The sequence below is a fragment of the Jaculus jaculus genome, chromosome 17, assembly GCF_020740685.1.
Source record: "Jaculus jaculus isolate mJacJac1 chromosome 17, mJacJac1.mat.Y.cur, whole genome shotgun sequence".
Lineage (NCBI taxonomy): Eukaryota > Metazoa > Chordata > Mammalia > Rodentia > Dipodidae > Jaculus > Jaculus jaculus.
In genome coordinates, this window is record NC_059118.1 from 35235306 (window position 1) to 35263190 (window position 27885).

Sequence of the window (27885 nt, forward strand, 5' to 3'; positions counted from 1 at the left end):
GTGCTTCTCCTATGAGCCATATCTTAGAAATTGGCAAGCTTAGAACCTCTGACTTGAAAAATTTAAGAGCACAATGGCACTGGCAGAGGAAAGTAAGGTGAAATAACACTGCTCCCCCTCACAGTCTTTGGATGCGTAAGCTTGCCTACTGGTTTGACTTGCTATTTACTGACATTTTTCTTCTCCTCTCCCCCACACATAAGACTTTGAGAAGAAACTCAGGGGAAAATGTTTTCCTTGCATAATTCTTTCATGTCTTTGTTGATATAGGATCTGTAACACCAGCAGGGTCCTCACAGACAGAACACTGCTGCCTTTGTTACAGAATTGAGGGATTTGAATTAAAGGCGTAGGCAGTAATGTGCTAGTGAGACTGGATCAGACTCAGCCATGTTCCTGCTGACCCAGCGCCTCTCACCTGGCACAGAAGGCTTCATAAGTGAAATAACTGGATTCCAGATCCTTTCCACCCTTGCCACTCACCAGCCGAGGAAAGTTCTGCTTGCCCTTTCAGTCTCTTACAGAGCCTCCTGTACCCCCAGCCCAGGGCTGCAGTGGCTTACCTGCATCAGCCCAGGCTCTCATGTGGAATTTTCCTCTCCCTTTCTTTCATCAGAAGTTATCATGAGTGCTGGAGAGACGGTTTAGCACTTAAGGCACTTGCCTGCAAAACCCAAGGACTCATGTTCGACTCTTCTGATGCCACATAAACCAGACATACAAGGTAACACAAGTGCATAAGGTCGCACACTCATACAAGGTGGCACGCACATCTGGAGTTGGATTACAATGGCTGGCAGCCCTGGCGTGCCAATTCTCTCCCTCTCTCTCTCTCTCTCTCTCTCTCTCTCTCTCTCTCTCTCTCTCTCTCTCACTGTTGCTTTCTTGCATGAAAAAGGACAGTCTATTGGGCTGCTTCAAAAATAATTATGAATTCCAATCCTGTAGGACCCAGCTTTCTGTGTCATTAGGTGTCACTTGAATATAAGGAAAAGAGCCTTTGATTTTCAGAAACTGAATTCATCTCTCAGCACTGGAACTTACTCTGTAGCAGTATGACCTAGAACAACATAGTCTCTCAGAACATCAGTCTCCTCCTTTGCCCATGGGGAGGTGTTCTATGTAGGACATAGTAGGGCGATTGGCTTCTTAAACAGACAAATGAAACATTAATTCTCAAATCAGTTCATGAACATGGGGCTGAATTTTTATAAGATACAACACACACTGGGCATTGATGTCCCAACACACACTGAAGGGCTCTGACTGGGCATCTGTGTTCTATGGCAGATATAGAATGCAGTTTCCTTGTGTCAATTGGTCTTTGAAGTCAGTAAGGTGACCTGGCTCTTTTGAGCAGGACTTGTAGCTCCAACAATTTCCATCAAGGGCATGCTACCAATAATTTAAAGAGCTGCCACTGGGTCCCACCTCCTCTTAAAGCTCACTCTGGGGACCAATCCTTTAACATGTGGGCCTTGGGGAAAACCTAAGATCTAAAATGTAGCATTATCTTTCATCCCTCACTCATCAGCCTACATGGCAAATTAGCCATGGTAATACCCTTTGCAGGCCTGGGTAGAGGTCAGCTCTTCAGAGCCCCTCCACTTGGAGCTCTGTCCCTGAGCTCCATCCTGAAAATTGTTCCAACTATTGTATACATGCTCAACTATTATTGTATTAGCTACCACTTGGCTATAATTGTCACCCTAATAGCTGGAAGAATGTTTAAAAGATTTGAAAATGAACATCCTAAAGTAAGCCTATCTGGTATTTGTAAAGATACTGATTATGTACACACACACACACTATACTTATACACACATATATATTGGCTGTGGTGGCTCATGCCTACAATCCTGGAATCTGAGACTGTAAGGTAAAAGGATAGTGAGCTTAAGGCAAACCTGGGTTACATATTAAAACACAGTCTTCTAAACCTAAATAGATATATTTTATTTAGAAAACCCCCAAAATATATAATATATAAATTATGTATAATATAGGGAAATTGTATAAGACATAAATGTGTGGAAGGATGCAGGTAGATAGATAGATAGATAGATAATAAGTCACACAGGCTCATTCCTGGAATTATGAGGCAAATATTTCAAGAGCTTCATGTAGCTGTAGACATGACAAATAATTTGCAAAAGTCAAACAGATTTCTGCCCAGACCCAGGGCTTTTGTCTTCTGTTCTTTTCCTGACACTCAACGTCAGGGCCAGCACTGTGAGGCTGGGGCTACCTGAGGAGGCTGAAGTTGGCTGCCAAACACTTCCGTCCTTACTTGCTGAGTAAAGAACAAATGAACAGGTGTATACTTATATTTTTTTATTCAACCCAGACTTACAGAGGTGTCAGGAAACAAGGTTTTCATGCCAATATAAATCACTTGAAAATCTCTCCTCTGCCTCCTGGTGTCCTGACACACTGTGTATAACCACAAAGAGCAAGCATTGCTTCCCTCTACCTGCTGCTGTTTCTACCCATCTCTTCCAGCTCATATGCACCCCAAATGTTCCCTAGAAACCCACCTCACTGTCAACAAGGAAATGGGCAGAGCTCTGAAAAGGGATAAGTGAGATCTGACTCCGTAGTACAATACAGACTAAGTTACAATTTTAAAGTTCGGATTGTTGGGAGCTATGAACCAAACCTTGGCCATGTTAACAGAGACTGCCATATAGCAAGTTAACTTTCTACTTCCTCACCTAATATTCAACTACCAGAAACAATGGGATCGTACACCTGGCTAAACACTCCCCCATCCTGCCGGTAGCTGATGAAGAAACAAAGACATTGCAATTTAACCAATAACTCTGTGATCTTTGCCCTAACTATGTCCCCTTCCCCCTACAACTCCTTGCCCTGACCAATGTTCCCTTCCCCCTACATCTCTCTATAAACCTACATGTAAGAATAAACTCTCAAGACCTTGATAGATACCTAGCTTGGTCTCCTTCCTGTGTCTGTTTGCCTCTTTTCACCCAGGTTAGCCTCTCCTCTAGTCCTTGTTCAACTCCCTGCTGGCCGGGGCAAGTGGCGCCCAAGAAGGTGGGGACTGAGGTACGAAGTGTGACTTGGGTGTCGCTCGAGTGAACAGCCGTCCCAGCCATTAGACCGCCACCCCACTGGAGGGGTGAGTGACAGTCTGCATAGAGCTCACTACAGGCAATACACCTGTAAAACAGACCCGCACATTGATCGACTCAGGAAAGCCTGCCTGTGAAACTGATCCATTTGAGGTAAGTGACGAATTTTAGGCAATTAAAGTAAAGACTATTGAGTCATTTTTTTTTCAAGGCACAAGAACTGCGGGACTTCCTTTATGCACTTCTCTTCCTCCTTTTACTTTCGGTTGGCACCACCACATGGAATTGCAACATAGTGACAGGGTAACTGAAGCCTCTTGGCCAGGGCTATCCTCTGGCATTGGCGGAAGGCCCCTAGCTAACACCTGTGTGAATCCCGACAGCCCATTCAGGCATTGGCAAAGACCCCCTATCTAGCCTCTCTTCCTATCAACAAAACTGGGTACCAACAGCCAGTAAATGCTCTTAGAGTGGCTGCCAGTTCTTAATATTGTGGTAAGGCTCACGTCAGGCCCATTGGGGACCCCCCCACCCTGTGCCAGTTCTCTGACCGGGAATGTTGCCCTCTGGTCTTGCCGTTTCTCCTCTTTCCTTTTCTATCATGGGACAGACCCTAAGTAAGCATAAATTGTTGAAAGGCTTAAAACTTCTCTCAAGACACAAGGAACATGGGTTAAAGGAAAAAAAAAAAAAAGATTTAACAAAGAGTAAAAAGGAGCTAATTGCCATAGTAAAAGATATTTTAAAATCACGAGAAATTGAGATTGCTTCAAGTTCTTTTTGATTTTATCAGGAGGACATGCTCTTTTTATATGTGTGTGTGTGTGTTTACGTGTGCTCATTGTGCTTGCTAGTCGTGTCATGTTTGTGACTGTGACTAAAGAGATGAGCCGGACGCAGGTGACATTCCTTTCTCTTCTACAGAACCATTTCAAGGAAATCAAAGACCTAAGCATAGAAATTAAAAAGGGAAAGTTAAATGTGTTTTGCAGGGGTAAATTTGCCAGATATTTGTTCTAGGTCAACTTCACCTTACATAGAGGATTATTTAAAACAACAAAACTTCCTCTAAAGAGGTAACTTACAATTTGTCAGATATTTTTAAAAAGATTGTAATGTCCTGTTACTTAAAAGGAGGAGGCAACTGATCTGACTTCTGAGCCAGCTTGCCTCAAGATAACAACACAATTTGCCTTAGTTACTCCTAATAAAATCATTTCCAAGTGTGTTATTGGTATTAATGATATCAAATTGTATTAAGACTACTTTCCTTTTAGTAATAGGATTAATCAATTTGGTGTAATTTTTTAACAGCCTTATAAGAAAGATAATCACTTATCGGCCTTTTGGCTAAGATCAAGTGTAGTATCTGTTCTTATCAGTTCAATATCTGATATGTCCTCTATCCAAGAACAATATATTAAATGGATTTTTTGGAGCTTGGAGTTGGAATAGGAGCTTGCTCTGTCCACTCCATGCATCGACCTGGTATTGTAGTACTTCCAGGAACGGTGCACCCCTTTGGGGAAATAAAAAAAAAGCTAATTAATGATGGGGTGAGATTAATTGATTGAAGAAACTGGGAAGGAATTTTTCAATGATTACTTGTTAAAAATGCCTTTTGAATGGTACTTAGATCAGAATGTTAAAGTATATAAATAAAGTTGTGCATGTAAAAAAAAAAGAAAGAAAGAAAGAAATTTTCAGGCCAAACCTAAACACCATGCCTAAAGTAAAAGGTTTTTAAACTGTTTACAAACTTTAAGAAACAAACAAACAACAACAACAAAAAACAACTAATTTTCAGGCTAAAATATGTTGGAATAGCTTGCTTAAATTTTATCAAATTTAAGTCATGGATAAAACATAAAATTGTTTTATATTTATAAAAATTTCTATGGTACATAAAAATCAATAGCTATCAAGTTTAAGCCAAAATCATTGGTTGTCAAGTAATGTTTTTTCTTTCAAAAATTTATCAAAGCCTGTTTTGGCTCAGAAAAGACAAGATTCTACTCTATTGTATGTAAAGTAACTGTCTCAATTTTGGCACCGTGATAACATTTCATTAGATTTGGTTAACTTACATTAAAAAATTCTAGCTATACAGAATAGTCATCTTGATTTTGATGCTACTAAGGCTGCTAATGATTTATTTACTACAATTAAGTCTGTGTTGCCTGGTTGGGACTAAGTTCCTGGATAGGCAGCTTTGCAGCTGTGGGAGTTTGCCTTCTGCTTCTCTTATGCCTACTGCCTTTTTTCTTCAAGTGTTTAATAAAGTCTATTGTAAATGTTCGCACAGAGGTCCGAGCTATACACTATAGGACATGTCCCTGGCTCTCTCAGACTTTATCCTAGTTCTCCCTAAATTTTGTCCAGCTGGTGGCCAGAGACAGATAAGAAGGGAGAAGGAAAATCTAAAACAGAGTAACCTACTGGGTCAAAAAGCACTGAGGATAAGGTAATCTCCATTGTGATGGGCTAAGCAAACAATATTTCTTTGTGACTTTTAAAATGATAGGTTTATCAAAACAGGTGGTCGGAGGCCAGTGGCCCCCCGCAGTGGAGTGTTTCTGGAATGCCCTTAAAATGGAGATTGCTTCAGGACCTTAGAGAAATTAATAAAGCCATGGTACATATGGGAGCCCTACACCCAGGCCTTCCCACTCCAGTAATCAATTCCTGCAGGATATTGTAAAATCATTATTGACCTAAAAGATTACTTTTTCCCTTATATCCTGAGAATTGTCAGCATTTTACATTTAGTTTACCTGTGATAATTTTTAGAGGCCCTAAAGATAGTGGAGGCTACAATTCTGAGCCAAAGGGTCACTTTTATCTCTTATAAAAAGCCTCTTCTCCTGGTCATTTGTGCCACTGACTTTACACCCACTGGGGTGTTCTGGCAGGAGGGGCCCCTCTTCTGGGTTCATTTACCCCCCAAAAGCTAAAAACGGGGGATTTACATCCCATAAAAGGCTCTCCAAGAAATATCCTTCATCATGCCTTGTTTGTCCTAAACTTTTTAACCCTTGATACTCAGGGAAATTCAGCTACTAATCGCTTTTGGCACACAAATACAAAAAATACCTTTGCCAAAGTCATGTGGAAAGATCCTTTAACTTTAAAATGGAATGGCCCAGACCCAGTACTCATTTGGGGCCAAGGATCAGTATGTTTGTCTGACACCAAAGAAAATGCTGCAAAATGGCAACCAGAGAGACTTGTAACACAAGCTAATGATCCTGCAGTGACATCTCACATATCCAGGGAAGAAACACTTCCCTGAGAAAATCTCCCTTTTTTTCCCTAACAGGACAAAGCTGGAAGGACCTCTACATATCTTAATCCTCTTACTCACAATCGGACCCATTATTATAAATAAAATCATGTCTTTTGTACATCAACAGATTGAAGCCATTAAGATGCAGCCTTTACAGGTCCATTATCACAGACTGGAGCTGGCGGATTGAGGCGTTGCCACTGAAGACCTACCACCTGCAGCTGTCACTCTCCCTTTATCTTTCATTCTGTACTTATTTACTATACTGCTTTCCTCTACACCTCTGCTATCGCTGCATTCTACCTGTCTTGGCCAAATATCTACTCCTCCTTTAGGAGCTGCATAGGATTCAGACCTATGCATATTAGCTCACAATGAAGTGAGTGTATGGGCACCAACATGGGTGTGAGGCAAAGCACTGCAGGGGAAGGTCCTTATCTGACCACTTCTGGATTCCCTGAGAGGTATACCTGGCTTGCATGGAGGTTGGCACCATAACTGTTATCACTAAGGCTGTGCCTCACTCTCCAGCCACATAGGCCCTGCCTCCCCTCCCCAAAAGGTACCAAGGGCCAAAGATTGTGGGAAAAAACAACCCATGGGAGGAGTCGGGTCCCTACTCCCCCAGTTGGTTAATGCCCACCGCTGCAAAGAGGGCCTCCCCCTCTTTTTTATAAAAGAAGGGAGGAGATGTTGGGAGCTATGAACCAAACCTTGGCCATGTTAACAGAGACTGCCATATAGCAAGTTAAGTTTTTACTTCCTCACCTAATACTCAACTACCAGAAACAAAGACTGCCATATAGCAAGTTAACTTTCTACTTCCTCACCTAATATTCAACTACCAGAAACAATGGGATCGTACACCTGGCTAAACACTCCCCCATCCTGCCGGTAGCTGATGAAGAAACAAAGACATTGCAATTTAACCAATAACTCTGTGATCTTTGCCCTAACTATGTCCCCTTCCCCTACAATTCCTTGCCCTGACCAATGTCCCCTTTCCCCTACAACTCTATATAAACCTACATGTAAGAATAAACTCTCGAGACCTTGACAAATACCTAGCTTGGTCTCCTTCTTGTGTCTGTTTGCCTCTTTTCACCCAGCTTAGCTTCTCCTCGAGTCCTTGTTCAACTCCCTGCTGGCTGGGGCATCGGATGGGCAGATAGCTCAGTCGCAGTGCTTTCCTCACAAATATGAGGGCCTAAATTCCATCCCCAGAACTCATATAAAAATACTGGGTGTGGTGGCACTTGCCTGTTGTCCAGGCACTGAAGAAACAAAAGTGGATTCCTGGGCTCACTTGCTAGCGTTTTAGTGTAACCAGTGAGTCTAAGGCCTATGAGAGAATCTGTGTCAAAAACAAAAACAAAAATGTTGATGCCATTCCTGAGGCACAAAAGCCATCTGGGGTTGTCCTCTGGCCAATATACACACACACACATGTGAACTGCACATACATGTGCACACACATATAAGAAAGATTTTTAAAGCTATAGCCTAGGTACAGATCATTGCTGAAGTATTTTCCTTAGACCCTATCTTAGTTGAATGGAGGAAGTATGGATCACCAGATATAAAATTTTTACCCTCTAAATACCCTTAAAATACCTCTTAAAGAACCCCTTCTACATCTCCTACAATCCAGGACCAGGTCCTCACAGCATGTGGGAAGAAAACATATAAAAGAGCCAAGTCAGAACTCATGTGGGCAGAGAAAATTCTTCAGAGAATTTCTATCCCTTCATCTTTTATTTTCCTGCCACAGTCAAATAAACCCTTTCCAGCCATTTACTGTGAACATGGGGGCATCTGTGCAGGCTCAGGTGCTGGGGGCTCTGCAGGAATTGATGAGGAAAAGAGACTGGAGACCAGGCCTTGGGGATGAGCACTGCTAACCCACCCCTGCTCTGGGCTCAGGAGAGACTTTCCTCTAATGGGAATGGGAAGGTGGATGGCTTTCTTCACAGCTGAGTCAGGAACTTCCCTACTTCAGCAACCAGAACTTCAGACCTGGACACAAGAGTGGCACGGATCCAGGAATGGCAGTGATGAGTGGTTAAGGGTCCACAGTGGTGGAGAGGGAAGAGGGAAAAGAAGAAGAGAAACAGTTACTTAGTAACAGCCCCAGGAGGGAAATGGGGAGCCCTTTTTGAGCTGAGCCTTGACACTGAGGAATGATAGTCATAAAACTACTTAAACATCTTTTTATTTATTTATTTTTGGTATGGGGATCAACCCAAGCCTTGGATATGCCAGGCAAGTGCTCTGCTAGTTAACTAAATCAACACAACATATTTGCTTTATCTGAAGATTTGACGGTACACTTCAGCAACATCGCTTGGCAGTATCTAAAACAAAGCATTGTTTTAAAACCATCCTTTAAGAAATTCTTTTTAAGCCAAAGCCAAGGGATGGATGTGGTGGCACAGGGCTGTAACCCCTGCATTCAGAAGGCACAGGCAGCAGGATCTTGAGACTGATGACAGCCTGGACTATATAGGGAGACCCTGACTTGAAACCCTAAGGGTCAGTGACAAGAATACCTGCCTAGCATGTTCAAGGCCCTGGGTTCCATCCCCTCAAAGTGAACAAAGGATAGATCCATTATGTTAAGTGTTAACGAATTTAATGGATGCAGAAGAGAGCATATGAAAATGCAATTTTGCAAGTTCTTAAACCTGGTAAATCTCCTCTGACAAGATGAAACTGTCACTGTCCTAAACTACAATGCATGGTTGGTACCTCAGGGGCAAGACTCTAAACCCACGCTGGACTCCCAGGACCTCACACAACCGCAGAGCTTCGTATGCTGCAGGCTTCCCTCCCAAACCACTTAGTCAAAAAGCCTCTGGCCTTTAAGTTAAAAGCATTCTTTTTCTATTGCTCCCCCTCCCTTGTACCTGGTGACTTTTTTTTTCTTTTCATTGCTCAATTTCTTCCCCAAATTTCTTTTCATTTTTAGCCCATTTTGTCTTTAGTGTCCACTAATTGGTCTCTGCACTACATTTCCAAGACCAATTTCTATTTATTTACCCATTCTCTATTCTGAAGGCTCAATTATTTCTGATAATTGTGATTTTAATATTTACTGAGCGTGAATAACTTGGCTGTCTCCTGCCTCTTCATTCCACTTAAAAATGAGTTCCTGCATCACCCTCACCCCACACCCACAATTCCGGCCATGGCTGTCGCCGCCTCTTCTTCCCATGTCACCTACACCTTCCGCTCCCCTCAACCTGCTGGCTTCAGCTTCCATGTCACTCCTATCCAGGCAACCAGAGCAGCTGATCTCATTTGGGCACTCAGCAGATAAACAAACCCCACAATACATAAATCTGCTTGGAGTATCAGCATCTGCCTTCCTTAGGTGATAAAAGTAATATGTCTCCTTGGGTATGTGATTGATGGAACAAAGATTGCTTTCAGAAATCAACAAACCAATAAATAATAATAAAAAAAGGTTAAAATAACTATATTGCTGAAAGGCAAGGTCAGAATAATTTTCTCTCTCTCAGATACCTACATTCAGAGTCAATGCTAAAATCTAAATTCAGGTATCCCTGGTGGAGAGAAGCAAGCCCACATTTCTGTAAGGCTGAGTCCTTCTGGAGCCAGTGTGGAGTTTTATGGAACACTACGCATATAGATCCCTGTAGATTTGGGTCAAGAGATAATATTCACATTTTTCATGTCAATCGACACATTTTTTTTTTTTTTTCAGCAAAAAGGTTGAGGATATGAGCTGTTTGCTCTGTGCAACATGTGTATTTTCAGTAACATTTCCAACACTCCCAGAGCACTGGTTCTGCTTTGGACTCAGCTCACAGGAGGCCTGTTCTCTGAGCATGCTAACATCCCTAAACCACACACCTCTGATACATGAAGAACTTAAAAGCATGGACAGGGGGTCTGTTACCAAGTTTCACCTCCCCACTTCTGCATGGCACCCCAGCAAGTATGCTCCTAGGTTTTCTTTCTGTCTCACCTGGGTGCCAGCTAAGAATGCAAATCCCAGATACCACCCCAACTCAGATGGAGATGTGCATTTTAACAAAAGAATTGTTGGAGTTGAATAAGCTGGGCTTGTCAAGTTTGAGAAACACCACCTAGTGAAGAAAAATAAAGTAATCCTGATGGTCAGAGGTGCTGGGATATTTCTATAAGGGCCGCATTATTCATTTGGTTTCTAGAGATGGAAGCTCTGTCCGTCTTGGAATCCTAGAGGCCACTTTTCTCAGGTCCCCACTCCCTGTCTCATTCTGTGTTTGAGTTAGCTTTCCAGACATCTCACTTCATGGAAATCTACCATGGGGCAAAGGTGACCTACTAACAGGGAAGCTGAGGACCATGGAAAACAGCATCTTGGAAGTATTTCCAGGCTGAAAACATCAATCAACATATTTCCCAAAACTGAACCAAAAGACAGATCCTTCAAATTATTTCAGATTATGTAACTACATTGAAATGATATTCCAACAACTGCTTCTCATAAGAAAAATCTCTTGTGCTAAACATGAAAACAATTAACATGTACATTTTATTATTAAAAACATATTTTGTATGGATACATCATATGATGAGAATGCTTAGCTTTTTAAGATGCTGTTAAATGAGATATGCACTTATTAAATTCATTTAACTTGTACACTTAAAATGGGTGCTTCTGTTGTATGCAAGATAACCTTTAGAAAGCTCATTTTAAAAGTAAACATAGGATCTTTACCATATATAAATTTTGTCTCAGACTTTGTCACTAGATTTGTACTTGTTTTAGAATATTCTGAACAGAGTTGTGACACATTTCTCCAGTGATGAGCTACTTGGCCCTTGAGCTACAATAAATATTTTCAGAATAAGCGACAATATAAGTAAAATATATTTTTCAGCTATAGTTTTTAAAACATATTAACCTAATTAAGTATGTAATGCTTTTTAGGTTTGGTTAAAATATAATCTATATTCTATTTTAACTGCTCAAGGGAAGAACTGATATTCTGGGTAGATAAGACTGATTGGAAATATAATAAGTGAGGTACTAGTAAACTTTCCTTAAATCTCAAGGAATCAATCAATGTAAAAGCACAAGCATGACATTTAAAGGACTTAGGTCAGGGTCTCTGAGATAGGACTTCCTGTAGGACCTTTAATAATTGCTGGGGAATTGAGGTGAATCACTGAAAAGTTTGAACATGAGGTCCCTGCCTCCACAGAAAGCCATGAGGAATTGAAAAAATAAAATACTAAGAGAAGAAGTCATCTCTCTAATTATAAGGCAAACAATGATAGAAGCAGCACATTTCAACATGACAAGAGAGAACAAACTTTAATTAACACTGTCTGGCACATAGCAGGTATTCAATAAATATTTGTAGAGTGATAACTAGTTTAAAAAAATTCCTTTGGGTATCTGAGAAGAAGAGACAACAGTCTATAACCTTATCTTTCACTTCCAACCAAACACACAGGTAAATCAAGCACACAGACCATGTTTCCAATATAAATGGTGGATGAAGAGCATTCTGCAAATGCTTTCTCTAAGGGTGCTTTGGGGCAACAATAGAGGGAACCATTGCTACTTGTGTAAAGCCAATTCTGATTGCCTTGGCCACTATCCTGTCTGAATCATAGGCATTTAAACATATCCCTGCTCACACTGAATTACCCTGTGGGAACCAGGATTTCTCTAGTCCATCTTCAGGCATCACAGTCACTTCTCTCACTGTTATTAGATTACTCTTTAGTGAATCATCCTTGCTCACTACCAAGGGAAAAGGCTCTGCCTCTATCCTGCCAAAATTTCATGGCTGGCAGAGCTCATCTTCCTTAGCAAAATGAATCTTGGCTTCAAATTTAAATAGTGAATTTTAAAACAAGCAATTGGGGGAAAAAAAAACCATTATTTTATTGAATGTTTTCCCTTCATAAATGAAAACGTTTTGGAGAATGATCCATTTCTACCTAGGCTATTACTTTTAATTTCCACTGTGGACAATCTGTTCACCAACTCCCTAAGGAAGCCTTTGTTGACTCCTAGCCTGCATTAAGCACCATGCCACCGAACTTCCAAATTTCTGTTATAGTGGCCCTGACACCTGACAGACTGATTTGAATCCAGACCCTGTACATATATCTGAAGGGCCTTAGAAAAGATACTTGACTTCTTTGCAATTTAGTCCCTCCTCTGTAAAGCCAGCATGACAGTATCATTTTATTGGATGTTGGGAAGAAGATAAGACAGGTAGTGGTGTAAATAAATGTTGTGTAATACAAACACACATGGTAGGTCCAAGTAGCATAGAAGGAAATATTTATATGATAATCAGAGATAGCAGGAAACTGCAAGGACGTCAGCGACAAGATTTACTTCTATGGCCTGATTGGCAAGACCTTGGAGATATGGACAGGTCTGTATGACTCATGAGCAAGTTTTGCTATTATTACCCATCTCCTACCATTATATTCAAACTCATCTTCTCTTATAGGATCTAAATAAAAGAAACTGGTCTTTTTTCTAGTTCACCATTCCCTAAACTTCCTCCATGATCTGAGAGGGCATTTCCACACAGCCAGCCATCTGTATTGATTTACATATAGGGATGCAGTGATTGGGGAGTTTTACTGCTGGTCTTTGCTCCTCTTGGTCAATCTACAGCCTAGATCAGATGTTCTGATGGTCAACTTTTAGTGATGTCTTATGTGTCCTCTAACTCTGACATGGGCATAAGAACTCATCATTCTGTGGCTTAGCGGTTAAGCGCTTGCCTGTGAAGCCTAAGGACCCCGGTTCGAGGCTCGGTTCCCCAGGTCCCACGTTAGCCAGATGCTCAAGGGGGCGCACGTGTCTGGAGTTCGTTTGCAGAGGCTGGAAGCCCTGGCGCGCCCATTCTCTCTTTCTCCCTCTATCTGTCTTTCTCTCTGTGTCTGTCGCTCTCAAATAAATAAAAAAAAAATTTTAAAAAGAACTTATCATTCTGAATACTAAGATATTTGATACTTTCCATTGTATAGGACTTACTTTTTATCAAATTATCCTCTTTCATTAATACTGTGAGTGCTGCAAGGGCAGGAGCTACTTCTAATACTTTTTCATAACTTTCACCATTCATCAAAGTACCTGGTACTTTACAGGCATTTGATAAATATTGGATGGGTGGGTGGATGGATGGACAGGAAAGTGCATAAAGTCTTATAGGATGGATACCGCCCTGTCCAAACCACTGCTATGCTTTCTGAAAAGAAGAACAATATTTTTGAAAGCATGAGTTAGGTGCCATAGGTTACAAATGGCAAAACTTACATTGGTAAGCACTACAATTTCCATCTACTCAACAAACTGGTTCCTTTGTCATAAGATGATGACAGCATCGTATTCTAGCTATTACTCATAGACATGACAATCTTTAGAGATCTTTGGGGAATCTTTCCCAGGAGTCCCCCAAAATGTCCCAGAAGTCCAGTTTTCCAGATTTGGCTTGCCTTCTTCCAACCGTCCTCTGGCAGCAGACCTAGTCACATGTACATGAGCTTAACTCTTGAAGGGGAGAAGGGGCCATGATCCTCCCAGACCTCTAGGTAAGGAGCGGATGCTTACACAGAATAGAGACTCTGTGGGTAGTTGGGAAGAAGACAGGAGGGTTAATAGGCAAGCAACAGTATAGTTTCCAAAGTATAAGTTCCAAATCAGTGCTTTCAATTTCACGTATACACCCAAACAAGGTGACATTGGACTCTGCTGCTGTTACTGAACCCATGCAGCACCTATAAAAGGGTGAGGAGAGTGTATGTGCTTATTATCTGTCCTCATTCCATTTCCTGTCTCTCATTTCTCCAGGCCTACAGCTTCTCTTGCTCATCCTCTTATGTGTCCTCCACCTCACTTCTGAAGCAGGAAGTACTTGGCTGCACCTGTCCTCTTCTACTCTCAAATCTTTTTACCATCAACATGATCTAGAAAGCAGTGCCTCATAATAGACATGGGACTCTAGAGGTGTGACAAAATGACTTGCTACATCTCTGACCCAGGATATGACCTCAAGGTCGTTGTCTTCTTCCTTGGTGCCTAAGTTGCAAGCATCCCTTTATATTCACTTTTTTTCTCTGAATAAGACCAACTATATCTTCTTCCCAGACTACTGTTGGGCCAGATCATTCCTATCTCCATGTTAATACACCTCTGTGATCTGTTTGCTTTTATCACTCTCCAGTTGCCAAAGGATGTGAGCCATCACTTGAAATTGTGCTCCAGTGACTCCTTTAAGGACTCCTCTTGCCTGCCATCTGTTCAGCCACAGCAACATGTCCAGGAACTGTCTTGATGTCTTAGTCGGATTCGCTTCTGTGCATGACCTGCCCAACAGAGTTTATTTCCATGGCTTCTGTTCCCAAGGACTGGATCTGCTCCAGGAACCCTGTGTGGGTTAGAGACTGGGAGCTGTCACTTGATGTTTATTGGAGCATGTGTCACTGATTCAGAGGATAAACCTGATGAAAACATAAGACCCAGATCTCACACCTCAGAAGGTAAACACACTGTGCTATGAATATAAAATATCTTGCATTGCTAGATTATGCCTTTCTGCCAACAATACCCTGGTTCCTCAACTTAGCCTTCCAAGTCCTATTTATGTGAAATAATCTTCCCTTAACTTCAGTCTGCCTTTTATTCTGGACAAAGTAGAGTACACAAAGAGAAGTGGGGCAGCTGTTTGTTGCCCTTGTCTCAAGGCAGAGACACCTCAAATGCCATCAATGACCTGTTTTTCATAAGAAATGTGCTTATGGCACTCACCTCAAATAATGAGCTTTACACAATGTTTCTTTCAGCCGCAAGTTTGGATATGTCAGTGAGACCCATGGGGATAGTGAACAGGGATTTGAGGATGGCCTCTGACCACTTTGGCTTCAACATCTCATTAACAAAGCTGCCACTTAGATGTTTAATGTTCAGTTTTACAATAAACAAATCCATGCTTCAATAGAACCCTTCTAAATACTTCATTAACCTCCTTCAGCCATCCCTCCTGGGACTCTAAGGCACTGCTAAGTTACCTTCTCTAAAGGAACTTTTCCTACTCAGAAAACAATAGTGGCCAACTTCTAAGGTCCAGAGAAAGGAGAACCTGAATCAGAGGAATAAAAAGTAAGAAGATACAGATGGTTATCTTTGAACAAGTCCAGTTAGAATCTAGGACTGAGCTAGGTGTGGCGGAACATGCCTCCCAGCACTCAGATATCAGGAACAGGAAGAACATGAATTCCAAACCAGCCTGGGCTGTAAATTGAGATGTTGTCTCAAAAACAAAACAAGCAAACAAATAAAGTGCCATAAATTAAAAAAAAAATTTAAAGAAGTTCATTGCTTCTTCTCTCTCCAAACCTCATTCTAGCTTTCTGGCTACTAGTACTGACGTTCACTGCAACTTACAAGAATACATAAGTATTCTAACTCAGGATGCCCATATGAGAGAGAACATGCAATTTGTCTTTCTGAGGCTGGATTAATTCACTTATATAGTTTTTTTCAGATCTATCCATTTTCCTGCTAGCTTATATTTCATCTTTTTTTTCAGTTGAATAGAACTCTATTTTGTATATAGATGGTATCTTCATTATCCACTCATCAGTTGATGGGCATCTGGGCTGATTCCATTTCCTAGTTTCTGTGAACAAAGCAGCCACAAGTGTGTCTAAGCACACATCTCCATAGTGAAGGGCAGAATCTTTGATATGCCCAGGAGTGGCATAGCTGGGTCACATGGAAGACATCTTTTTAAGTTTTGGGAAACTTTTACACTTACTCCCCTAGTGGCTGTTCCAGAGTATATTTTATTAACAGCGAATAATGGTTTCTCTTTCTTCACTCCCTCACCGGCAGTTTTTGTCATTGGATTTGTTGATGATAGCCATTAGGACTAGAATGAAATGGAATCTCAAAGTAGTTTTTACTTGCATTTCCCTGATGGCTAAAGGTGTTGAATATTTTTAATATATTTATTAGCCATTTGTAGTTTTTCTTTTGAGAAATCTCTACTCATTTCCCTGCCCCATCTTTTGACTAGGTTGATTGATGATTGATTTTTTTAATTATTATTTAGTTGTCTGATTTGGGGTGGTGGTACCCTACTGGATGGAGAAAGTTTTTCCCTGAAGTCATAGGTTGTGTCAAGTAATTGCCAGTACTGGAGATGGGTCACCCCACCCCCACTGTGAGCTGTTGGTCAGGGAAACCCCCCATAAGCAGTGCAGACCATTGACAAAGCACTTTGTTACCCACCAGAACTGGATGGTAAGACCCTATTGCTTAAGATACCACAGACTGAGGTTTCAGAACATTGAGAGATCAAGCTGGAACTGAGCTAGAAACTATCTCCCTGCTGGCTAGCTATCATAGGGCTGAAAAATACTATGAGAGCTTCTCGGGCATAAAAGTCAACAGTCTCATCAAGCAGTGGATCCTGCAAGCTGAAAAATCAACCATCCAGGCAAGATGTGCCCATGGGTGCAATAGTGGCATAGAATTTTGGGGGGTAATAAACTGCTGTCTGATTGGATTTGAGGCCCTCTCAGTGGGAGGGAATACATGCCTGGTACTGAGAACTGAGTCACAAGCCTATGACTTGGAATGCCATAGACTTTACAGGGAAGCTTCCACTGTGATTTGGTTAAATAAAGGCATTATGCCCATCAAAAAGCCTTCTAAATGTATATATTTATTTCCTTTGATTAATTTTACTTCACTTTTGGCCAGAAATCCTGGTTTTTGCAGATGTTGGAAAATTAGGGAGACCCAAAGCACGTCAAGATGACAAGAAAAAAAAGTCCAATGAGTAATCTTTATGACACCTTCCAGTACCCAGGGAACAGTGCAGAAGTGAGGGATTGAATAAATGCTGCAGCAACTTTTAGCCAGAGAATCTTCTCTATGCAGATGGCAGTAGACACTGAGGAGATTCAAAACTCATCAAAGAAAATACTAAGATGTTGTCAAGAGTTCCACACTAAAGCAGATTTCTAACACCATCTCCAAGGCTCAAGGCATTATGAAAAGGGGGTGGGAAGCATATGAGAGACATGGGGGGAAATGAGTACTGTGGAGCAATATCCTCTCCACAAGAACCAACTGGCTCATGGCCCCATAGTGATTACCAAGATCCCACAAGGCCTGCAATGTATTGAGCCTACTGAGTTCTTGGCATAGAGGATGGAGAGGGACAAAAGGAATGAGACAACAAAACCAGGACTACTTTGAAAGAACAGGGTCTTCAGTGGAATTGGGGTAGGGAGAGAGAATTAAAGTGGATGACATCATGGGGACATGACCAAATTACAGCATGCTCATAGATTAAATTTACCAATTTTTTTTTAAATTTTTTTGTTCATTTTTATTTATTTGAGTGTGACAGAGATAGAGAAAGCGATACAGAGAGAGAGAGAATGGGCACGCCAGGGCTTCCAGCCACTGCTGACGAACTCCAGACACGTGCACCCCCTTGTGCATCTGGCTAACATGGGTCCTGGGGAATCAAGCCTCGAACTGGGATCCTTAGGCTTCACAGGCAAGCGCTTAACCACTAAGCCATCTCTCCAGCCCATTACCAATGTTTTTTTTTTTAAAAATTTGTTGTTGTTGTTTATTTCATTTATTTATTTGAGAGTGACAGAGAGAGAAAGAGACAGAGAGAGAGAGAGAGAGAGAGAGAGAGAGAGAGAGAGAGAGAGAATGGGTGCGCCAGGGCGTCCAGCCACTGCAAACAAACTCCAAATTCATGCACCCCTTGTGCATCTGGCTAACATGGGTCCTGGGGAATCGAGCCTCGAACTGGGGTCCTTAGGCTTCATAGACAAGTGCTTAACCACTAAGCCATCTCTCCATCCCACCAGTTTTTTTTTTTTTAAAGACTACAAATAGAAGTTCAGGCCAGCAATGACCTGAATGCTATTAGGTAAATGTCATATTTTGCCTTACTCTCTATACCAATTGGGTTTTCTCCACAAATAGTCCCTTCTATTAATTATCAGTTAGCTGGTCTTAGCTCATATTTAGCTTCCAAATTCTTAGACTTTGAACTTGGATAGTTGTGGTGGTTTAATGTAAATGCTCCCCATAGCCTCAACTGTTCTTGACTAAGTTTCCTACTTAGTTCCCATCTGGTGGAACCTTTAGAAAGTGGAGGCTTATGGAGAAGGTATATAGCTGGGAGTGGACTTTGGGACTGAGAAGTCTAGCCTTCTGTGTATTCAAAGCTAGCTCTTTCTCTGCTGTGGATGCGTGATGAAGTGAACCATCTTCCTCCACCGTGATGAAGCTTTCCCTCAAAATTATAATCCCCAAATAAATCCTTCCTTCCCATCAGCTACTTTTGGTTGGGTGATTTGTCCCAAGGTAACTAGAGCAATAGTTAGAAGTTGGAAAGAAAATAAATGTGAAGATTTCCTCAAAAGCCTAGGCTTTGAATGTCAGAGGCAAAGGTTTAGAGGGTTTGTGTTAAAACAAAAAGATAGGAATGATGGGACTTTAGCTTGAGCCAGGTTTTGCAACCTCCCACCTCAGCCCAAATCTTGATCAGAGATATTTTTCTAGGTTATGAGGGGAGAAGAAATGCAGGGAGAGTTGAAGGAGGCTGAAGATTTTTACACATTTACACACATTTTATATATGGGGAGGTTGTGAGTGCCTCCTTACAGAGACCTGTGGATTATTTTCTAGATAGATCCCAGTGAAGGCATTTTTGGTGGAGAATACCTTGGGAGAAGTAGAGATAGATAAGGGAGTGGTATCCACATAGACAGGCCTGAGGTGATTTTCCCCCATACACTCAAAATTATGTCCTGTGGAGGAAAGATAAGCAAGATGGCCATTGACCCAAAAGCCTTACTTGTACAATGAGGACATGTGGTCTTATGTTACAACCCAAGTTGATGGGCTGGAAAGATAACTTAAGGTGTTTGTCAGCAAAGCCTAAAGATCTAGGTTCCATTCCCCAATACCCATGCAAATCCAGATGCACAAGGTGGCATATGTGTCTGGAGTTTGTTTGTGTTGGCTTAGGCCCTGGCAATCCCAATTTCTCTGTCTCTCTCTCTCATAAAAATAAGTAACTAAAACATTTGATCTTAGTGGTTATGGCACTTACCTGCAAAGCCAAAGGACCAGGTTCAATTCCCCAGTACCCATGTAAAGCCAGATGCACAAGGTAGAGCATGCATCTGGAGTTCATTTGCAGTGGCTAGAGAATGGTACACTAATTCTTTCTCTCTCTGCCTCAATCTCTATCTTAAAAAATAAATTAATTTAACTTAATTTAAATGACCCATGATGAGGGAACTATTCAGGACATAGATCAAGTTTAGGACTATGTATAGAAGACAAGGAACAACTAGACATTGCTACCACCAACAGCATTGCTATTCCTGGACCTTATAGTATCCCAGGAAGAGAGACAGAGAACTGAGCTGGTTGTGGATAACTGAATTGACTATAAAAACCTTGAGTTTGTTGAGATTATAAAGTAGACAAGATTTTTTTTTTTGCCCCTAGGCCTAATGGCAATATGAGCTATAGAAAAATAAAGTTGAGCGGACTTCCGGTTAAGATGGCGGCGTAGGTACCACGCCAAAGCAGCCTAGGGGGGAAAAAGACCAAAAAAACTCAGCAAAATACACGCTTTTACTAAAAAGTGAGGTGTATAGGAAATTGAGGCGGCAGCGGAGAAGTGGAAGAGTTATAGAGCATCCAGAGCCTGCACAGGCGGGAAAAGCGGCTCCAGCGGCTCAGGCAGCTCGGCCAAATGCCACAGCCACGGCGCAGCAGAAAACCGCCAGACCAGCTCGAGCCACAGGAAAAGCCAGGTGCTGGATTTTCCCCTCACACTGCGCTCTCCTCAACTCGGGAAACGTGAGGGGAGAGCGGCAGCGAGCAGCGGAGGAGAAGACCGCGAGGTAGAAGAACACGTGGAACAGCGAGACAACCAGAGCAGCCGCGGCTCCCTCCCCTCCCCCACCGCCTGAGCCCAGCTCCAGCGAACACAGCAGCGGCCTGGGACCCGGCCACGCCAACTTGGGCTGACAGCGGGACCCAAGCAGGAGCAGAGTTCGGCAGCAACTTCAGCGGCTCCAGCACCGGTACCAGCAGCCCCAGCAGCAGCGGACCCAGGAGCGGCAGCGGCGGCAGATCCCGCAGCAGCGGCTTCGGGGGGAGCAGCGGCGGTGGTCACGGCAGCGGCAGCTTCAGCAGCGGTGGTGGCTCCGGTGGTGGCAGCTATGGGAGCAGCAGAGGCAGCAGCAGCGGCTCGGTTTGCCCCATAGGAAAAGCAAGTGCCCAGCTCCAGAAATCAGAACAGCAGCCCGACGACCCAGGCAGCAACTTGACTGAGACCAAAATCACCCAAGGTAACTAGGATTGCACCAGGGAAGGGTCTCACTTGGTCACAAGCTGACTTGGATCCCTCAACAGACCAGAAATCTAAACCTCTTTGTTGATAGAAGATCTGGTCATTATAATAACTACTCTTGCATACATACTCGGGGCTGTTTTTGATTGAATGTGTACAGTGTTTAGTTAAATTTTAGAATCTACCTGTATTTTATTCCACTCAGCCTGCTTGAATACTCCTATAGCAGGGAATCTCAACCCCTAAGAACATCTTTGTAGATACTCTGAGAGTCTTAAGAGCCACACCTAATACCTTAAGGTCCTACCCTGAAAATATATTACATCAAATCAATTGATACAGCTAAGAATACACAGCTAGCTAGAAAATCCAAGCATTAACTTAATCCAAGATGCAAAAATATATACATTATAACACAAGAAACACTAAAAAGCAAGATGATATAAATCCACCTAAAAGTATTAATGCATCAGAAATGTCCTCCAGAGAGAAAGAGTTAGAGGAAATGCCTGAGAAAGAGTTCAAAAGAATAATTATAAATATGTTCAAAGAGGTCAAAGAACACATGAAAACAATCAAGGAAGAAATCAAAGAGGAAATCAAAGGAATCAAAGAAGAGGCAGGACACCAATTTAATGAAATAAAGAAGGCAATACAAGACATAAATAGGGAAATAGAAATAATAAAGAAAAACCAGTCAGAATTACTAGCAATGAAGAACACAGTTAATGAAATAAAAAACTCTGTAGAAAATCTCACCAGTAGGATGGATGAGGGAGAGGACAGAATAACTAAGCTAGAAGACCAGGTGGCAGACCTAATGCAGTCCAACAAAGAGAAAGACAAACTTATAGAAAAGTATGAGTGGGAATTTCAAGATATTCGGGACACTATGAAAAGATCCAATATAAGAATTCAGGGCATAGTAGAAGGAGAAGAACTCCACTCCAGAGGCATAGTAGGCATCTTCAACAAAATCATAGAGGAAAATTTCCCCCAAATTGGGAAAGAGGTGCCAATACAGATACAGGAAGCCTTTAGAACCCCAGCCAGACAAAACCCAGAAAGAACCTCCCCTCGCCATATTATACTCAAACTTCCAAACACACAAACCAAAGAAAAAATATTGAAAGCAGTTAGAGAGAAAAATCAAGTTACCTACAAAAGCAAGCCCATCAGGATTACAGCAGATTATTCAACACAAACTTTTAAAGCCAGAAGGGCTTGGAGTGATATATTCCAAGTTCTGAAAGATAACAACTGTCAACCAAGGTTACTTTATCCTGCAAAGTTATCCATTCAAATAGATGGAGAAATAAAGACATTCCATGACAAAAGCAGGTTAAAGGAGTATTTGAAGACAAAACCAGCTCTACAGAAAATACTTGATAGAATCCTCCGTGCTGAACAAAAGGAAAAGCACACATATAAGGAACCTAGAAAAAACAAGCTATACTCAAATACCAGTTAACAGAAGAGAGCACAGATAGAACCAGTAACACACACACAAAAATGGCAAACATAAATACACACCTTTCAATAATATCTCTTAATATCAACGGTCTCAATGCCCCAACGAAAAGACATAGATTTGCAGACTGGGTTAAAAAGCAGGATCCTACAATTTGTTGTCTCCAAGAAACTCACCTTTCTACAAAGGATAGACATTATCTTAGGGTGAAAGGTTGGAAGACGGTGTTTCAAGCAAATGGGCCTAGAAAACAAGCAGGGGTTGCTATCCTAATATCAGACAGGGTAGACTTTAGTCCGATGTTAGTCAAAAAAGATAAGGAAGGTCACTTTATATTGATTAAGGGCACACTCCAACAGGAGGACATTACAATCCTAAACATATATGCACCTAACATGGGGGCTCCCAAATTCGTCAAACAAACACTATTAGAACTAAGGTCACAGATAACACCAAACACAGTGGTGGTGGGTGACTTTAACACCCCACTCTCATCAATTGACAGGTCATCCAGGGAAAGAATAAACAGAGAGGCATCTGGACTAAATGAGGTCATAGAAGGAATGGACCTAACAGATATATACAGGACATTTCATCCAAAGGCTGCAGAATATACATTCTTTTCAGCAGCACATGGAACATTCTCTAAAATAGACCATATATTAGGACATAAAGCAAATCTTAACAAATTCAGGAAAATTGAAATAATTCCTTGCATTCTATCTGACCACAATGGAATTAAACTACAAATCAGTAGCAAGAAAGGCTATAGAGCATACACAAAATCATGGAAACTAAACAATACACTACTAAATGATGAGTGGGTCAATGAAGAAATCAAAAAGGAAATCAAAAAATTTATAGAGTCAAATGATAATGAGAACACAACATACCAAAATCTCTGGGACACAATGAAGGCAGTTCTAAGAGGTAAATTTATAGCCTTAAGTGCCTATATTAAGAAATTAGAAAGGTCGCAAGTAAACGACCTAATGCTTCGCCTTAAAGCCTTGGAAAAAGAAGAACAAGGCAAACCAAAAATTAGTAGACGGGAAGAAATAATAAAGATTAGGGCAGAAATTAATGAAATAGAAACAAAAAGAACAATCCAAAGAATTAATGAAACAAAGAGTTGGTTCTTTGAAAGGATAAACAAGATTGATAAACCCTTAGCAAATCTGACCAAAAGAAAGAGAGAAGAGACACAAATTAATAAAATCAGAGATGAACAAGGCAACATCACAACAGATTCCAGAGAAATTCAAAAAATCATAGGGACATACTACAAAAGCATATACTCCACAAAGTATGAAAATCTGAAAGAAATGGATGATTTCCTTGATCTATATGACCTACCTAAATTAAATCAAAATGAGATTAATCACTTAAATAGACCTATAACAAACATGGAGATCCGAACAGTTATCAATAATCTCCCAACTAAAAAAAGCCCAGGCCCGGATGGATTCACTGCTGAATTTTACCAGACTTTTAAGGAAGAGCTAACACCATTGCTTCTTAAGCTTTTCCAGGAAATAGAAAAAGAAGGAATTCTACCAAACTCCTCCTATGAGGCCAGCATCACCCTGATACCAAAACCAGGCAAAGATAGAACAAAAAAGAAAATTACAGACCAATCTCCCTCATGAACATAGATGCAAAAATTCTCAACAAAATATTGGCAAACAGAATACAAGAGTATATCAAAAAGATCATTCACTCTGACCTAGTAGGCTTTATCCCAGAGATGCAGGGATGGTTCAACATACGCAAATCTATAAATGTAATACATTACATAAACGGGTTGAAGGACAAAAATCACATGATCATCCCATTAGATGCAGAGAAAGCATTTGACAAAATCCAACATCCCTTCATGATAAAAGTCCTACAGAGACTGGGAATAGAAGGAACATATCTCAATATAATAAAGGCTATTTATGACAAGCCTACAGCCAACATATTACTAAATGGGGAAAAACTGGAAGCTTTTCCACTAAAATCAGGAACAAGAGAAGGGTGTCCACTGTCCCCACTTTTATTTAATATAGTTTTGGAAGTCTTAGCCATAGCAATAAGGCAAGAGACACACATAAAAGGGATACAAATTGGAAAGGAAGAAATCAAGTTATCATTATTTGCAGATGACATGATTCTATACATAAAGGACCCTAGAGACTCTACTAGCAAGCTGTTAGAGCTGATCAAAACCTACAGCAATGTAGCGGGATACAAAATAAATACACAGTAGCCTTCATATATGCTAACAACAAACACACAGAGGATGAAATCAGAGAATCACTCCCATTCACAATTGCATCAAAAAAAAAAAAAATACCTTGGAATAAACCTAACCAAGGAAGTAAAGAATCTCTACAATGAGAACTTTAAAACACTCAAGCGAGAAATTGCAGAAGACACTAGAAAGTGGAGAAACATCCCTTGTTCCTGGATTGGAAGAATCAATATCGTGAAAATGGCAATCTTACCTAAAGCAATCTACACATTTAATGCAATCCCTATCAAAATTCCAAAGGCTTTCTTCATGGAAATAGAAAAAACAATCCAAAAATTCATTTGGAATCACAAAAAACCTCGAATATCTAAAATAATACTGAGCAACAAAAAAGAGGCTGGTGGTATCACCATACCTGATTTTAACCTATACTACAGAGCCATAGTAACAAAAACAGCATGGTACTGGCACAAAAACAGACATGTAAATCAGTGGAACAGAATAGAGGACCCAGATGTAAGCCCAAGTAGCTATAGCCACCTGATATTCGATAACAATGCCAAAAATACTCATTGGAGAAGAGACAGCCTCTTCAGCAAATGGTGTTTTGAAAACTGGATAAATATCTGCAGAAGGATGAAAATAGATTCTTCTCTCTCGCCATGCACAAGAATTAAGTCCAAATGGATTAAAGACCTTAACATCAGACCGGAAACTTTGAAACTGCTAGAGGAAAAAGTAGGGGAAACCCTTCAACATATTGGTCTTGGCAAAGACTTTCTGAATACAACCCCAATTGCTCAGGCAATAAAACCACAGATTAACCACTGGGACCTAATGAAATTACAAAGATTTTGCACCGCAAAGGACACAGTGAAAAAAGCAAAGAGGCAACCTACAGAATGGGAAAAAATCTTCGCCAGCTATATATCTGATAGAGGATTAATATCTAGGATATACAAAGAACTCAAAAAGTTAAATAATAAGGAATCAAACAAGCCAATCAAAAAATGGGCTATGGAGCTAAATAGAGAGTTCTCAAAGGAAGAAATACGAATGGCATATAAGCATCTAAAAAAATGTTCTACGTCACTAGTCATCAGGGAAATGCAGATTAAAACTACATTGAGATTCCATCTCACTCCTGTCAGATTGGCCACCATCATGAAAACAAATGATCATAAATGTTGGCGGGGATGTGGAAAAAAAGGAACCCTTCTTCACTGCTGGTGGGAATGCAATCTGGTCCAGCCATTGTGGAAAACAGTGTGGAGGTTCCTAAAACAGCTAGAGATTGATTTACCATATGACCCAGCTATAGCACTCCTAGGCATATATCCAAAGGACTCATCTCATTTCCTTAGAAGTACATGCTCAACCATGTTTATTGCTGCTCAATTTATAATAGCTGGGAAATGGAGCCAGCCTAGATGTCCCTCAACAGATGAGTGGATAATGAAGATGTGGTACATTTATACAATGGAGTTCTACTCAGCGGTAAAGAAAAATGAAGTTATGAAATTTGCAGAAAAATGGATGGACCTGGAAAGTATTATACTAAGTCAGGTAACCCAGGCCCAGAAAGCCAAGCGCCACATGTTCTCTCTCATATGTGGATCCTAGCTACAGATGACTGGGCTTCTGTGTGAGAATGAAAATACTTAGTAGCAGAGGCCAGTAAGTTGAAAAGGAGACATAAAGGGTGGAGAAAGGAAGGGAGGAGGATACTTAATAGGTTGATATTGTATATATGTAATTACAATGATTGTAATGGGGAGGTAATATGATGGAGAATGGAATTTCAAACGGGAAAGTGTGGGGGTGGGGAGGGAGGGAATTACCATGGGATATATTTTATAATCATGAAAAATGTTAATAAAAATTAAAAAATAAATAAATAAAAAAATAAAGTTGAACCATTTATTTGCCTGAGTGTGTGTACCTATATATACCTAATATGTAGAAAATACATAATTTAAATATATATTTTGGAAAAATAAAAGAAATACATGAAAGCTATAAGATCATCATGGAATTATATCTTATATTTATTGCTTTGTGCATGCTTTTTAGTTGTAAACACTTTCTAAGAGGTATAGACTTATCTACTATTAGAAACAAATTCCTTAGTTATAAAAGAATCAGTGTAAGTCACTAGTTAGGAAACCTAAGAGAAGATCTGATCCAAGGCCTTCCTGCTGGGCAAGCCGGTATGGAGACCCCGGGTACGTGTCTCAGAATATGGTAGGGAGTTGGTCTGCTCGCCCTGGGCCCTTTTTTCCCCTTCTTCCTTGACAAGAAGACACTGACTTGTTCCCATAGCTCCTGTCTTCTGGGTGAGAGAAACCCATGCTCTGCCCTGCCGTGACTGACACATTGCATAGGTGTAGAGGCAATTATGGCCAGTTAACCCAAAGGGTTTTCTAGGTAGGTGAGAATCATGGAAGTGATTATCAGCGTCTGAAAGCAGAACAAGGAAGATATAGATCATCCCTTTCAGCTTCTTCATGTTGATGTGAGAAATAGCTGGCTGGAACTGTGACAGCCAGTGACCAGTGATGGTGTGTGTGCTTTGGGGAAGCCTGGTCAGATGAAGGTGGAGAGGGCAGAGCCAAAAGATGGAAGAAAGTGGCCTTGATATAAGATGCTCAGTTGTACACCTGTATGACTTCCATGTCCTAGTTAATTTAAGATAGTAACTGTGTTCTTTGCTCATGTATCTTGAACTGTGCTTTTCTGTGCATACATTTCACTGTACACAATGATTAGCTTGTTTGCTTCCCATCTTCCATAAGCCCTTCTCTTTCCTGCCATTGTGAGTATCTTGAGAACCTAGACTATGTGTATTTATCTATTTTTACATAGCTAATCCATGCCTGGGAAAGCACGGGTCGTCAATGAACTTAAGCTGGAAAGAAATTACACAGCCATAAAATAGAATTGTGTTGATACATAACAACATAAATGAATCTTGCCAATATTGTCCTCGGTGAAATAAGCCACAGGAAAGGGCAAATGCTGTGTGATTCTACAGATGTAATATCTAGAATGGGCAAGTTCCAGAGTTAGAATGCTGATTAAAAGAGAGAGAAGACACGTGGGTGTGGTTTCTGCCTTGGAACCAGCATCCCCACAATCAAGGGGGCTTGGGTGAGTAGACTGCAAGGACTCAACAGGGAACACAGCCCCTAACAGATGCAGTACCCATGCATATGAGTGCCACTTCTTAGCCTCTGAGTCAAATCAAATGAAAGTGAACACTTTTCTTCTCCCCCATGCTTCAAAGAGAAAGCAATTGTTGAATAGGGTTTTGAGAAGTGTCTGCTTAAATGAAAATCTTAATAATAATTAAAGCCTCTGCAATCCATCAAGTGAAGCAGAAAAGTAGATGGTATGCCATG

The 27885-nt window shown here is 41.0% G+C and overlaps 1 protein-coding gene and 1 non-coding gene across 2 annotated transcripts in view; one reads left to right on the forward strand and one right to left on the reverse strand.

The window, feature by feature from the left end:
• Window positions 1-27885, reverse strand: part of Slc9a9 (solute carrier family 9 member A9) — a 631054-nt gene that overhangs the window by 488223 nt on the left and 114946 nt on the right. The gene's annotated exons all lie outside the window — the stretch shown is intronic.
• Window positions 4426-4617, forward strand: LOC123455708. The gene has a single exon (XR_006634086.1). It is a non-coding gene; the product is annotated as a U2 spliceosomal RNA (small nuclear RNA).